This window comes from Erpetoichthys calabaricus, chromosome 3, assembly GCF_900747795.2.
Source record: "Erpetoichthys calabaricus chromosome 3, fErpCal1.3, whole genome shotgun sequence".
Lineage (NCBI taxonomy): Eukaryota > Metazoa > Chordata > Cladistia > Polypteriformes > Polypteridae > Erpetoichthys > Erpetoichthys calabaricus.
The window spans coordinates 173,079,646-173,095,438 of NC_041396.2; the positions used below are offsets into that span (position 1 = coordinate 173,079,646).

At 38.4% G+C, this 15,793-nt stretch overlaps 1 protein-coding gene across 1 annotated transcript in view; it reads right to left on the minus strand.

Annotated features, from left to right (window-relative positions):
- Window positions 1-15,793, minus strand: part of rngtt (RNA guanylyltransferase and 5'-phosphatase) — a 947,965-nt gene that overhangs the window by 23,275 nt on the left and 908,897 nt on the right.

A 15,793-nucleotide genomic window follows, 5' to 3' on the forward strand; every position in this document is an offset into this window, starting at 1 on the left:
AAAAAAAAAATCTCAGTTACATGAATTGTCTTCAGTTGTGTCAGTAAATGAATGCAAATTACTAATCCTTCCATTTCCCAAAAAAAAAAACCAACACAGAAAGCGTTTTATTTGGAGCTAATTGTGTAGAAAGCAATACTGGTATATAGACTATAAAATATTGTAAAAATATTGATATTCCGATTAATCGTTATTTTTCATTTAAACAATTCAATATCAAGATCGATCTTGTGAATCTCTATCCTGCTCAATCATCTTGCCTGAAGAAGGGGCCTGAGTTTCCTCGAAAGCTTGCATATTGTAATCTTTTTAATTAGCCAATAAAAGGTGTCATTTTGCTTGGCTTTTCTCTGCTCAATCACTATATGTTGATTTTTACTTATCTACGTTTTCAGTGTCAGATCTATGATATGTCACCTATTAAGGCTTTCAATGGAAAAAGCATTTTACTACCTCGCATAGAATGAGAAAGGTCCAGATGCAGGTAGGACTGCATAAAATGGTGTGTCCTCCCTCAGCTGAAATCAGCACCTTTGGCACTCAAATCATGTGTGGATTTCTTACGGATTCAAACAGTGAGTCGATAAAGAACTGAATAAAAAAGCAAAGCCATATGAAAGCTGCTGAGAAATTAAGTATTGCTATAACACAACAAATCTGAGAAATCGTTTACCCTGATGTCACCCATAAACTAAGTGAAATCAAGGCCGAAAATTTGATTCAAACATCCACGGTCTCTGAACCGCGACACCCCTCCCACCTCGATGCCACCGCTTTAGCTGCTGCCTGTTGAGCTATCATTGTGTTGCCAAATTCATCTTGTATTTCACAATTAACACTATAACACATGCAAATCATGAAATGACTCTATTTAAAGGTAAAGCAAGTGGTACATTTTGTAAACTGCCAATCTTCAAATTTTGCAGGGATTGCTCCCCTAAGAAATGACGCAAAAGTTGAAATCGTAAAAGTTAATGCATTGAACCTGTGGGAAATGGGAGGTAGGGTTAAGTTCCAGCAACTACAAAAACTGTAATCATTTGGTAGAGATTGCTCAAAACACACTTTTATTCATGGAATTCTTTATAACAAAACACTATTTTTGACAATATGCACTTTCCATAACACAATAACCATGAAATAACCCATAAAATGCAGTACAGAAAAAATCAATTGATAATATGCAAAAAAACACATTTTTCTTGCTAGTCATTTCCTAGAATTATGTGATCTGTTGGGCTAATGAAAAAAAAAAGAAAAGAAAACTTTAGTCACTGCTGTCAGAAAACCCGGATACTTGAAAGGTCTTGACATCACCTATCCTGCATGGCTGACAGATGGCGTTGGAAAATGGAGGAGGAGGCACTGGACTTAATTAATCCATCAGCAATGTCTGCTTCATGCACTGATTGATCCTTAAGAGATTCAGTGTATGGGAGCATAGCACTGGCGAATTGATGTTTAATGTCTGTCAGGAATTTCAATCAATCGTCGAAATCTGTGCTGTTTCATGAGCAGGGCTTGTTCAGAAATCTATACTACAGTGACATTCTCTTAAACAAAAACTTTTCTCTCTACTGCACCTAACTGCAATGATGATGAAAATGCAAGGTATCCAATGCAAAAGTGAAAAAAGAAGTTACCAAAAAAAAAATTGTGCTTAAGTATTTGCTCAGTGTGCAGCAGAGTCGACCGTGTTTCAGTCAAAATGTGTTGCCTAAACTTTATAACAAAGTAAAATCTATTTGCTGGAGAATTTCAGCAATGCAAAATTCATTGCCTTAACTACAGATGGGTAGACCTTCCATGCAAAACAGAGCTTAATCACAATCATGGCACACTACATTACTGAGAGCTGGGTAATAGTAAACCCTGTTCTCCAGACATACTCTTTCTATGAAATTCATATAAACTGTCAAGTATACTATAGGAAAATCGACAGTCCAAATGTCACCATTGCCGTGACAACAGATAATGGCAAGCGCATTGTGAATTCAGTTGAAGCGGCTGGATTTTAACCACACATTTGATGCTTTTCACATATAGTTATCCTGGCATAACAAAAGGGAATGGGCACTAGCCAGATAGCTAGGCTTTTAGACAGAGTGAGAAAAGTGGTCACTTTTTTCCATCACAGCACCACTGTTGTATCAGTAATAAAGGAAAAACAAGAGATGCTCCAATTTCCTGCACACAAACTTATTAAGGATGCTCCCGCTAGGTGGAACTCAAGCCATGACATGCTCTGGCGCTACACCTTGAACAGCAGACTACTGCCTTTCAGCACTTACAGACAGGAGTATTAAGAGGAACATTTAGTGCCAGTTTATATTTCACGTTCAGAATGCGTACGCGCATGTCTGCTATGCGTTCCCAGCGTTCATTTGACGCATCCTCAGAAAATAATGTGACGTATGCGTAACTTGCAGTACCAGCAAATAAATTGGGGGGCATAGTGTGATCAAGTAGGAAAGTAATGTCAGAGTCTCTGTTTACTACCTACATGTGACAGTAAGCCACTTTGAGGATCCTACAGGATTGATGTGTGAGCTTTGATGTTTGATGTATGGTTCAATGTGGTGAAGCAAAATGCCAACATACAAATGCATTTGTGGTGCTTTTATATTCAAGTGTCGCATATTCCCCAATGTAATGACACAATACATTTTAAAGGTCTCACATACCATCTTCTGTGCTGTCTTTTTTTTGCACCTTCACAAAAGTATCAGAATGGATGGCAGCGTATTTGCTCCACAAGGAAAAAAATCAGTGACACAGTGAAAAGGTTTATTTTGTGATTAAAGCGGACATTTCGACTTTTAATCTTGAAATGTCCTCTTTCATCCCACAGTTTGTTTTATCATTAAAGTAGACTGTCGTAAACTTCATCTTAAAACCGACCCAGTTGTTATCACTACGTGCTTCTGGGGCTTCCTCCTGAACTGACAGCTGCGGCATTCAGCAATTGCTACACAAAACACATTAAATGTATGATGTTTCAGCTCTCTGCACATTTAGAATCCTTACATTTATACTGGAATCACTTTCATGATGAAATGCATTAAAGTATGTATATTACATTTTATAGATAAATCGTTAACTTCATTTAAATAATGAATACTGTTAATAATTACACATATGTGGACGGCACAGTGGCGGAGCGGTAGTGCTGCTGTCTCACAGGGAGGCCCTGGTGTGCCCTGCCTGGATCTTGCATGTTTTCCTGGTGGATTTTCACAGGGTGCTGTGGTTTCCATCCAAGGATATTCAGGTTAGGGGATTTGGTGATGCTAAAATGACGGTAGTGTGTGTGTGCTTGTATTCACCTTGCGATGAGCTGAGATGATGAGATGAGCCCCGTCCAGGGATTGTTTCTGCCTCATGCCCGATTCATGCTGGAATGGATAGGCGCATCCCTGGATTGATGGAAGTAATCATTAAATATCCTTCCTTTTCAGAGATATTGTGGCTAGGTGTCCTTGGAATTTAATGGATGTTTGAGGCAATTCACAACACAGGAAAGCCAAATGTTTTCTCACAGTGATGATATCTCACACTGCCACCTGGTACGTGCGCAAGAATAAACAGTACACAGCTTGCGTAGCAGTAGTGTCCGCAGGCTCACGCGTTGCGTGAAGTATAAACCCTGTCTTAGGACATTGTTACTCTGTCTGATGAAAATGTAAAAATTGCTTAGGACATGGTTCAGGATCTCAAACCACTGAAAACGGTGACAACTCTGCTGAGCACTGGACAGCTGCCAACAGTTTCAAAGATAATGCCATGGAAGCACACAATCCTGGTATCCATGAAGCAGAATGACTCTGATTCAGCAATTGTGAAAGATGACAAATCTGCCATTGCATCTGAATTCAACAACATATACCCCGACTGGTCAACATTTACTCAGTTTCTGCATGTGAGCACTACACTTGCTTGATCCATGTTTTAAATCTCTGCCCGAGTGAGAGAGCTTTATATCCTCATTTTAAAACATTTTCTTTTTGTCTGACAAGGAAGTGTAAAGACTCATTTTTGAAAATTGTTAAACGCAACTGCTACATGTCAGCAACTGAAGATAAGTGTATGTTGTAGAACTGTAGAAAGGCCCGAGTCTTACTGCTGTATCTCTAATTCCGACTAATTCAAGATTATTTCAAATGTTCAATAAGGGAATATATTTCATAAACCATTTAGCTGAAGGGTGTTGACCTGGAGATTCATAACACACAAATAGGTTATTAAACAACATACTTATTATCTAATCTTAATAGCGTTAGACCCGAGCGTCACCTGGGTTGTAAAAACAGTGCTAAAAGCCTTACTCCTGAGTGTCACTCGGCAATGGTATAGATGTGTCTCATGTAACACCTGAGGTTTACTCGGGCTGTAAAAGTGCTATCAGCATTATTTCCAGGTCAGTGGCGGCTGCTAGCTTTTGAAACAGGGGAAGCTCATATTAGGCCTTCATCATAAAATTCATTATGTTATTTGTACGTAAATTCTGCCTTCTGTTCCTTTTGCAGAAAATGGTCTGTGACCCTGTCGTACCAATTGGCCGTCTTTTCCAGGGACTTAACCAGTTTCCTCTCAATGGCCAGGAGAGCAAGGTTGCTCAAACGATCTTGGCCCATCATGTTGCGGGTGTATGACTTGACCCGTTTTAAACAGGAGAAGCTCCTCTCTACACCTGCTGATGTAGCGCCAATTGTTGCCACTAACGACAACAGCTTGTATAGCTGAGGCATTGCACTATCCAACTCCATGTCTTTAAAAAACACCAAGAAATCACACAGCTTACCCTTGCTCCCCTGTAAGTCATGATCTGAATATACTACTTGAAGTTCAGATCTCAGTCTCCCTGAGTCAAAGAAATGGCCATAACTTTTCAGCACACTTTCAAATGCCTCCTCTGGAAACACTTGTCTCATTTCATCAAATTTCCCTGGATTGACTAATTCTAAGAAGCTCATGCTTTCCAAATTTGAAAAACGCTGAGAAATCTGCTCCATGAGATTGTCTAGTATGGCCATGTACAAATTTCTGTAGCGGTCCTGGGGATCCTGTAATTGTGACAGACGGCGCTTTCTAATAGGTTCATCTCGAGGGTCTGATGTGAAATTTGCTGCTTTTGCATAAACTGCTTGATAAGCCTTCTCTGACCTCTTCTCCTTGACAAAAGCAAGGAGAGACCCAATTCTTTTTTTGCAGTAAAGAACATCCGTAGCCCTTTGCTGGACAATATCAAAGACAACATCTGTCTCAGAGAATATTTGTTCATATGTGTACTACATGAACACAAACTCAAAATCCTCCAGTTTCATTATGAAGCCTTTGGCAGCATCTAATGTGTCATCATCCATGATCTCATCCTGGGTAATCTTGTCAAAAGTCTGCAGGAGGCCATCATAATTGTTTGCCACAGTGCTCACTATCCGTGATGTGAAATTCCATCGAGTAGGAGTGTTTCTGGGCAATCTTGAAGACCCTGCAGACTCAAGAAAAGACATCCTTTTTGTGGACTTTGAAAAAAATGTGGTGAACCCAGAGAGAGATGCAAAAATATTCTTGACTCAGGCAAGCATTTAGCACCCTGGGACAACACCAGGTTCAGTCTGTGTGCATAGCAATGCACAAACACTGCACTAGGGGCTATTACTTTAACTTTGGCCTGTAGGCCATTGAGAGATGAAGCAAAGACAGCAGCCCCATCGTAGGTTTGTGCCACAAGTTTTTCTCTAAAACTGTAGCCCTGCATGTTCTCGTTTAAAACTTCAAACACAGACTGAGCATCTCGACCCCCTGACACATCCAAAAATCCAATGAAGCACTCTTGAATTTTACCTGCACTATCCACATATCTAACAATGACAGACAGTTGGGCATGGCAAGATATGTCAGTTCTTCATCCACCTGCTATGCAAAAAAAGGAGAAGTCTGAATTTCACCTTTTATATGATCAGAAACAGTGGCTGCGAGAGCAGAGATCAAGTCATTTTGGATTGAGTGGGACATACCAGGAAACACAGCTGATGACTGAAATTGTGTGGCCAAGGCAGAGTCATATTTAGCTAATGTTTCTGTAAATTCCCTGTAATTCCCCTTATTTGCTGATTCACTACTCTCATCATGCCCCCTGAATGCCAGCTCCTGACGGCCAAGCAAGGAAGTCACATCAATTAGACGGTTTAGGAAGGCCCTGTTTTTTTTTACTGTTTCATTATGTTTTGCCACCTGAATGCGAAGACCTTCATTGATTGCATGTTCAACCCTGACCCTGCCCAGACAACTTAACCTTGCACATGAACTCACATGTTCTTTGCACTTTTCATGCCTTTTGTATGCCCTGTCAAAGTTACCCAGATCCCCAAAACCCATGTTTGACCAAACACATCCCATTCCCTGAGAAGGTTTCGTCAAGAGGCATGGCCAACAGTACATTTTCTTTGTCACAGCACTTCCAGTCAGCCAGTTCACCTTGTCATACCAGGAGAGCTGAAAAGACCTGTTATTTTTTCCTGATTTTTGCATCAGATCAATCTTGGGCGTTGGTCTGCCCTGCCGTTTAATTCTGAGTCTCTCCTCGTAAGGAAGACTACTAAATGGTTTTGCCAAAAGCAGGTCAACAATATTAGCACCGTCTGCGTCTGCCATTATGTACAGCTTGCTAGCTGGCTAGTTTCCCCTTCGACGAGCTACTTTAATTATATGAACGAACTAACTTTACAATGCTGAAACAAGGAGCAAAGTCAAGAACGCTATAATATGTTTTTCTTTTATTATTTAAAGAATGATTTGTACAAACAAAAATGGTTTATATCACCAGCAAACAATACAGAGTGCAGCAGTTTGTCGTACGACTTCACCTGCAAATCTGCATGGGACTGAACTCGAATCTCTGTAGTGCTGATTTATACTTAAGACATGCTGTCAATCAAAAAAGGGGTTCCAAATTGGAAAAAATCAAATTCTCAGTTAGAGGATCTGTACAAAATTTTTTCAAAACCTGGCAGGATCTGATCAATATTATTTTAGAATAAGAGAAATAACTATTACCGCATTTAATTCCCTTCTCCGTCTCTTATTTACATATATATTTATTTCTTCCTTTCCTTTGCTTATTGTTGTCTTATTAAAAAGCCCTAAGCAATTCTCCTTTAGCTAAGCTCTCCTTCTCTGGGGTGGGGTCTGATTTGTCTTTAATTTGTTTGGTTATAAATTGATCTATTTGTATGGAATGATTACAATAAAAATTAATAAAAAAAAAAAAAAAGAAAAAAAAAAGGGGTTCCGCCCTTTAAACAGCTCCTCCAATCATCATGCAGCAGCCCCGCATCCTGGCCCGCCAACTCCTCCATTCACTCCCAAAGAAGCTGAGCTTCCCTGGAAGTGTCGATTTTCGTGCATTTATCCAATTACCGTCCAGCTTTTCTGCAGTGAAAAAAGCTCCAGTGAAGCTGGGCTTCAGGAGAATTTAACGCGTTGTGCTGCACGGAAATGTATGACAAGAAAATCGCGTCAAACAATCTACAATAAATACCTGATTCTGAACAAGCTAGTCATGAAGTTGAACGTGTTCTAGCGCACTGTTATTAAAACCAATATAAATACGACAGTGCATATATGAGCATTTATTTTCTGACATAGTAGAGGAAGCGGAGCTTCCCTTGTAGTCTTAGAGCAGTCGCCACTGTTCCAGGTGTAACCTGGGCAACAGTGTAGATGCGTCTTCTCCTAGCCTCATAATGGTATCTCATAAGAAACGCCTCTCATCAGCAGTGATGATAAAATAAATTTGTCTTCAGGTAGTGACATTGAAACTGAAAGTGATTCTAGAAATCTGAAAGTGATACTCGAGTCACAGATCCATACTACCTGAGATCTGCTTTCTCCAGCTTACAAATATTGCAATATTTAGGCAGTTTCTTAATATGCAGGAACATGAAAAGTCAGTTTATTCATTTGTATAAAGCAGAATTGACTATTATGTTTCATTCTCAGGCTTTTGAAATCATTTTATTACCACTCCACAGTTAATTCATGATTCTGCAGCAAGAATCATAACAAAAAACAAGAAGAGTAATGTATATGAATCTAATTATTAAGTATCTAGTTAGGTTTAGAGCCAACTGTACAATCTTTGCTTTGACAATACAATTCTAAAGTGCTTACTGCTAACATTTCATAATATGTGTGAAAGTTAACTGGGCATTCCCCATTAGCCCTATATATGTGTGTATATCCTGTGACGGACTAGAGATGTAACCCAGGCTGGATCTTGCACAGCATCCTGTACTGCTTGGACAGAAACCTGTTCTCTGGTTTCCATGGACACCTGAACTGGATTATTCAGTTTTGAAAACAGGTGAATGAATTAAATTGAAGAGTTATTATAAAAGCTTTGAAGGAGAATACAGCTCAAACTGGTGTGACTCGATGAACTCTATCTCTATCAGATGACATCAAATTTGGAATTGCACCCTGAAAAAGTTTCTCATCTATTCTTTCACGTAACTAAATATAGAAATTAACATTGAACATGAATCTCAGTGTGTGCTCCAGGTATGACTATAGTAAAGTCAGTGTTTCTGGGTTTGCAGCCAAAATACAGAAAGGCCACCATAAATGAGTATACAGTAGTTAAAGATTTTTTGAGATGGCTACTTAAAACAGCAAGCAATTAAATTAATATCACCACAAGGAACCACTGACCATCACTAGGACTAAATTTCCATTATTATAAAACTGCACACAGTGAAAGCATTGACCTTGCACCAAAATGAACTTTTCAAAATTCCAGAGTATTGAAGAGTAATGGTAGCTAGGCAAACAATTAACTGCGAACTGTCTAAACACCAACCAAATACTTTATGGAGATGGTCATCTTATAGCAACTCACAAGGTTCAATGCAATATATTGTGTGTGCCTTAGTGTGCTCAGCAAAAGATAGAGGGATACTTCCTGCCTTGTGCCCAATGCTGCCAGGAAAATACCTCATCTCCCACAGAAGCCAGAATTGGATTAACAGAGTTTGAGAATGCTTTGTAATATTGTATTATTCTATTACTTCAATGTGCTAGAGCAACGCAGAAGAGACAATAACATCTAAAATACTCTGTGTCACCAATTTTATTAAACAAATACCTGAAAGCAATTTCTCTGTGCTGGTAAATCTTAAGAAAACATATACAGTAACACCTTTAGGCTACTCTCTAAAATTATATCCACACTATAATCCTTTAAAACACATCTCAAATTATTGTGCTAGAGTGAAAAGTTCAAGGGTTAGGAAAAAATACTAGCTACAACAAGCCATAGATCCATACAGTAAAGCCAATAAAATTCCAATAAACAAAAATTCTACAGCTTCAAAGCCGGAATCATTTCAGCAAGCATGAAAAATGAAAAGACATATAACTTTTCTATATTCAGGCAAATAAATCTCAATATTAGCAACTATATGTTTTCAAAAGAAAATAAGGTTAGAGATGATGTCTCAACCTCAGGTCTTTTTTAAAATAACTTGGATAATGGAAAAGAGGAAAACAAACATAAACATCTTTTTCCTATTCACAGTTTCAATGAATACAGAACGTAAGGTCATGTTTAACCTCATTGTATTTTCAATTTTAAAAGCATTTTTGATTGATATCCTAAATTTGCTTTCAGGGTTCTCTTGCTTTGTTGTGCTATACAGTATTTATTGAAAAAAAAATGTTTTTAGCAGGATTAACACTTTTGATTCCAACTTCATACCGAATGATGATACTGACCAACAAGATGATGCAATTATAATAGCATACACACAGCAACACAGCAGTAATTATTGTGCATTAACTGTAAATGAACTACAAGCCAACTTAGAAAGTACATTAATAGCCGATATGCTTCACTAAAGTATGAAACAAAAACTGACATTGCTTAATTTAATTTGAGAAACCTGTTCAGATTAAGTCAATTCTTTCTCTAAATGTGTAGTTCATTAAAAAAAAACCACAATCAGAAAATTGTAGTACTTTATTCATTGAAATAAATGAATGTAACCCAGGGCTGACAGAGGTGTGAGAGATTCAAAACTAATTATCAGAGGCAAATACAGAGAATAGCTAGTAGTGTAGTAGATCCTGATTATTATACTTCTTTTTCTTTTAATAAGGGACCAGAAATTGCAAGTGAAATTTATCAGTTACAGAACTTAAGATAAAGGAACTGTTACATGCAGCATGTCTTCAAAATGCTAACTACGTAAATTTGAGAAGACATGTTTACTGTAAGCAAAGTGCTCATTCTGGCCATGTAGTGGTGGTTGCACATTTATAGTCTTAGGCTAGTGTTGTGCTTTTAATGGTTGGTTATGTGTTTAGATAAATGAATTAATTTGTGAACAATATATTAAGAGTAACTTGGGTGGTGTGCCTCAATAGGACCCGATTATCTCCAATGGCAGCTGTATTTAATAGAATGTGAAGAACTTATTATTATTATTATGAAGAAATTATTATTATTAAATAATTTGTAGAGGTGTTTGGGATCTGTTCATCAGCATTTTAATTCTTTTTTTGGGTCTACATGTATGGTGGCTGTTTCTTTATCACTTAAATATAAAAAATATTCCAAGTGTCTATCGTTCTTTGTGTAAAGAAAAGCTTCCTAATGTTTGTGCGAAATTTATCCTTAACAAGTTTACAACTGTGTCCATGTGTCCTTGATTAACTCATTTTAAAATAAAAGTCTCGACCCACTATACTGATTCCCTTCATAATTTTAAGCACTTCAATCATGTCACATCTTAATCTAATCTTCTTTTGCTTAAACTGAAAAGGCTCAGCTCTTTTAATCTTTCCTCATAATTCAACCCAGTAGCCCTGGAATCAGCCTAGTCGCTCTTCTCTGTACCTTTTCTAGTGCTGCTATGTCCTTTTTGTAGCCTGGAGACCAAAACTGCACAAAGTACTCAAGATGAGGCCTCACCAGTGCATTATAAAGGTTGAGCATAACTTCCTTGGACTTGTACTCCACACATCGTACTATATTTGCTGTTTGCTTTCTTAATAGCTTCTGAACATTGTCTGGAAGTTGATAGCTTAGAGTCCACTATGACTCCTAAATCCTTCTCATAAGGAGTACTCTTGATTTTCAGACCTCCCATTGTATATTCAAACCTAACATTTTTACTTCCTATGTGTAATACTTTACATTTATTGACATTAAATTTCATCTGCCACATACAGTATCTGCTCAAGCCTGTATGCTATCCAAATCCATCTGTAAAGATATAACTGATTTCAAATTATCTGCTAATCCACCTGTCTTGGTATCATCTGCAAACTTAACCAGCTTGTTACTTATATTCCTATCTAAATCATTTATATATATTAAAAATAGCAGCAGCACTAGCACTGACCCCTGTGGAACACCACTCTTAACATCAGCCAATTCTGAGGTTCCTCACACCATCACCCTCTGCTTTCAGTGTCTGAGCCAATTCTGCACCCATCTAAAAACATCACCCTGAACTCCCACTTCTTTTAGTTTGATGCCCAACCTCTCATGTGGCACCTTATCAAATGCTTTCTGAAATTCAAGATAAATAATATTACTGTATATGCACCACTTTGATCATATCCTTTTGTTGCCTCCTCACAGAATTCCAGCATGTTAGTAAAGCACAAACTCCCTCTTCTGAACCCATGCTGACTGTTCAGAATAACTCCTGTACTTGCCATGTGTTGCTGAATCGTATTCTTAATAATTCCCTCCATTAACTTTCCTGTGATGCATGTTAAGCTTACTGGCCTATAGTTGCTTGGATCTGCCTAGTCACCCTCTTTATATAATGGGATGATATTTGCCATTTTCCAGTCTTTTGGAATCTCTCCAGTGCACAGTGACATCCTAAAAATATGTGTCAAGGGTTTATATATGTACTCGCTAGCCTCCTTAAGAACTCGAGGGTAAATATTATCTGGTCCTGGTGATTTGTTTGATTTCGGCCTATTTAATCTGAGTATGACTTCTCCCTGCACAATTTCCAAATCCCTCAGTACCTCCTTAGTAGTCCCATTTACCTCTGGGAGGTTATCCACTTACTCACCTCTGAACACCTCAGAAAAATGTATGTTTAGGGCATCCGCTATTTCATTGTCTGTATCTTTTAATTCCCCTTTACTATTTCTGATGCACTTGACCTTCTCCTTGACAGTTTTTACGACTAAAATACTGTAAGAATCTCTTAGGGTCTTCTTTTGCCTTATCTGCTATATTCCTCTCCAACTGTCTTTTAGCCTCCGATATCCTTCTTAATGGTTGCCCTCATGTTCTCATACGTTCTATGATTCACTTTCATTAGTCTTATAGCAATTGATCGTTATTTGGAACACATGCATTTCATGTGTGTTCCATTTCTATAATAATCTGTGTAAACACATTGTTAAAACAGAAACGTTTGTCATATTTTAGTAGTAAATGACAAAATGTTGACATAAACTATATAATGTGTGAAGCCTGAAGTCCAAAGATCAAATAAACACTTTCACAAAAGGTTCAAGGGTAAGGCAACAGCTTCCGTGGCGTAGCGGTAAGATTTGCTGACTTGTAATTAAGAGTCCCTGGTTCGATCCCGTCTGCCTCCTGTATTTGCCCTTTTCAGTAGTGAGCTGCTCTTATTGTTAATATTATACAGTACACACATACATTTGGTTTGCATCTGTAACGGACGGTGTACAGTTACAGGACTTGTGAAAGTTACTGTTTTTTTTCACTTTTATTCTCTCAGCCACGATCGCAATACATATTACCGCCTCCCACTCAGGGATCTGACGCTGTTAGTTTTTATTTGAAACTGGGAGTAACTGTAGATGTGAGTGGTGTTTGGAGGCAATGGAACTGGACATTCTCTGATCTGGAGGGATAAAAGCTGACACACAAACGCCGGTGAATCTGCCTTCTTTGTATCTCACGGTCACTTGATTTTTTTCTTTATTCAGTTTTATTGAGTGTTCCTGCTCACGCTGAATTAGTATGCACCTTATGGTCTATGATGTCATAAAAAAACAAAAAAAAAAACAGAGACATAGGTCTCGCGCCTGCCGCCACTCACAAACTCCTCCCAGAATGACACCTCTTTCAATATGCAAATCAATATAGCAGCGTTCTGTGAAAAGGCAATGGCAAAAGTACGGGGGGAAATAGAAACATGTCAGCGAATACCAAGTGGAGGCAAGGAAAAATGTACTATTTGTTGGTTTAAACAGTGGTATAAACAAAAAAAGGAAGTTGATCGAGTGACATAGTGTTGGAGGAACTCGAAAGCTCAAGTTCACTAAGTCGCACAGTGCCCGAAATAAAAAAGAAGTTGTCAGATACAGTATCAAAGTCGCTGTGAAAAGGCGAGTCGTAGCCTACCGTCTGAGTGTCATATGAAAGCTTATTAGGGTACAGAGAAAAGAAAAAAATAGGTACACAGTGGGAAAAAAGCTCGAAATGTCAACTTTAATCTCGAAACTTCCACTTAGAACATCATAAACTTCATCTTAAAATTGTTTAATTTACTAGTTTCTCAAATACCATCGTAACTAAAGTAGAACGTTAAATGCTTTGTTCTGCATGTGTTCATCTATGTGCCTCCCACAAGATGCTTGCTGCGTGAACTTCGATGAAATAATTTATTTCAGCAGTACTGTCTCTTTCAAACTTACTAACCTCCAATTACTGTCCTTCCTTTTCTTTCTCCAAATAACCAATCGCCACACAATCAGCTCTGTAATAGATGTTAAGCCATCTGTAACCTTAGAACAGTGATTCTTCAAAACTTTTAAGGAACACTGAAATATCTTCATAGTACATGTTTAATTATTCTATCCATCTATCCTTCCAGTGTCGCGCCAGCCCCAGCAAGAATACAGCGCGAGGCACGAACAATCCCTAAACTAGCTAGCGCTGCAACACCTTGTCCTCACATGTTTAATTATTAACAATATAGTTTATTTAAATGAAGTTAATGTTTTATCTGTATAATGTAATAAACATATTTTATTGCATTTCACCTTAAAAATGATATCATCATCATATGTAAATACGTGCTAAAGTGGTTCAGGTTGTGCAATATTATAACTGTATCGCAAGTTTACAATGAAGTAATTGCACTAATAAGTACAAACAGTTCTACAAGGAGCACGTTTATAGTGCGTTTATAGTTCTTGGGATGAAACTGTTTCTGAACCGCACGGTCAGTACAGGAAAGGCTCTGAAGTGTTTGCCGTGTGAGAGCAGTTCAAATAGGCAGCATGGCTGAGGCAGCATGTGCTTGTAGCTGTATACCGATAATTCTCTTTCCAATCAGCTGCCGTAGAGCTATGATTCCACACTTAGATACTATCATATAAATACTCCAAGTGGTGCAGTGAGAGTAATATGGAAAAAGATGATCTGCTGTGGCAACCCTTAATGGGAGCAGCTGAAAGAAGAAGAAGGTGCAGTGAGAGTAACAACACTAAAGTAGCTATGGTATTTGGAATAGTTTGGCTATACCGTGGACCATTATATTGTTACAGGTTAATTACAATCAGATGCCTTAAACTAATAAACAATATGCTGTTAATTTCAGTGTATATGATAAAGCCGCATCAGGGATGTGGATCTAAAAAAGAAAGGGAAACCACACAGGAACAGTAGCACTGCTTTGACGCTGGGTGCCACTAGTCTGCAAAACTGACAGGAGAACTTGTGCATGCCAGGGTTTGGGCTAACGTGAAAATGTGCATGGCTTTATGCCAAGTTTAGGTTTTATACATCGCAATTTGAGTTGGAAGCGGGAGTACGCAACATTTTTGTGCGTATGCACCGTTTATACATGAGGCCCTAGGTCATGTAACTTGTAGAAATTCTCAGATGATTCGAGATTTGTGGGATGTACTGATAAAGGGGATGAGACAGAGTATTAGGGTCAGGTGGAAACGTTTGTTTCTTGGTGCAAAGAGAACTGTCTGCATTGTAACATCAGCAAAATCAAGGGACTTGTTATTATAAAGTCTGGTTACTATTCAGGGAACGGATGTTGAGATGGCATACTCCTGCAGGTATTTAGGGGGTCCACATCAATGACAAGTTGGACTGGTATCGTGACACAAAGGAACTTAATAAGAAAGGGCAGAACAGGCTTTTTTGTCTTAAGAGACTGCATTCCTTTAATGTAAGCTACAACCTTCACATCTTTTACTTCACCGTAATTGCCAGTGCAGTTTTGTATTTCAGTGTGCTGGGAATTACTTCAAGAGAGACCCACTAAATCAGCAAGCTAATTAAAAGGGCAAACTCAGTTATAGGACATAATATGGACCACCTGAAGGTAGCAGCAAAGGGAGAATTAAAACAAAACTGAGTGCCTTTACGAACAATGGTGCACATCCCCTCTCTCTCTCTGACACACTAACACTAGGGACTTTCAGCCAATGAATTATTTAGTACCCTAAGTTCTTGTCAATAAGCCGCGGCTTATCTAAGGAAAAAAGTTGTGAAAATGAAAAAATAGAATATCGGCTTATACATAAGTCCGGCTTATACATCCATCGCGGGGGTTGCGTTCCAGAGCCACCCGCGAAATAAGAATATCCGCGAAGTAGAAACCATATGTTTATATGGTTATTTTTATATTGTCATGCTTGGGTCACAGATTTGCGCAGAAACACAGGAGGTTGTAGAGAGACAGGAACGTTATTCAAACACTGCAAACAAACATTTGTCTCTTTTTCAAAAGTTTAAACTGTGCTCCATGACAAGACAGAGATGACAGTT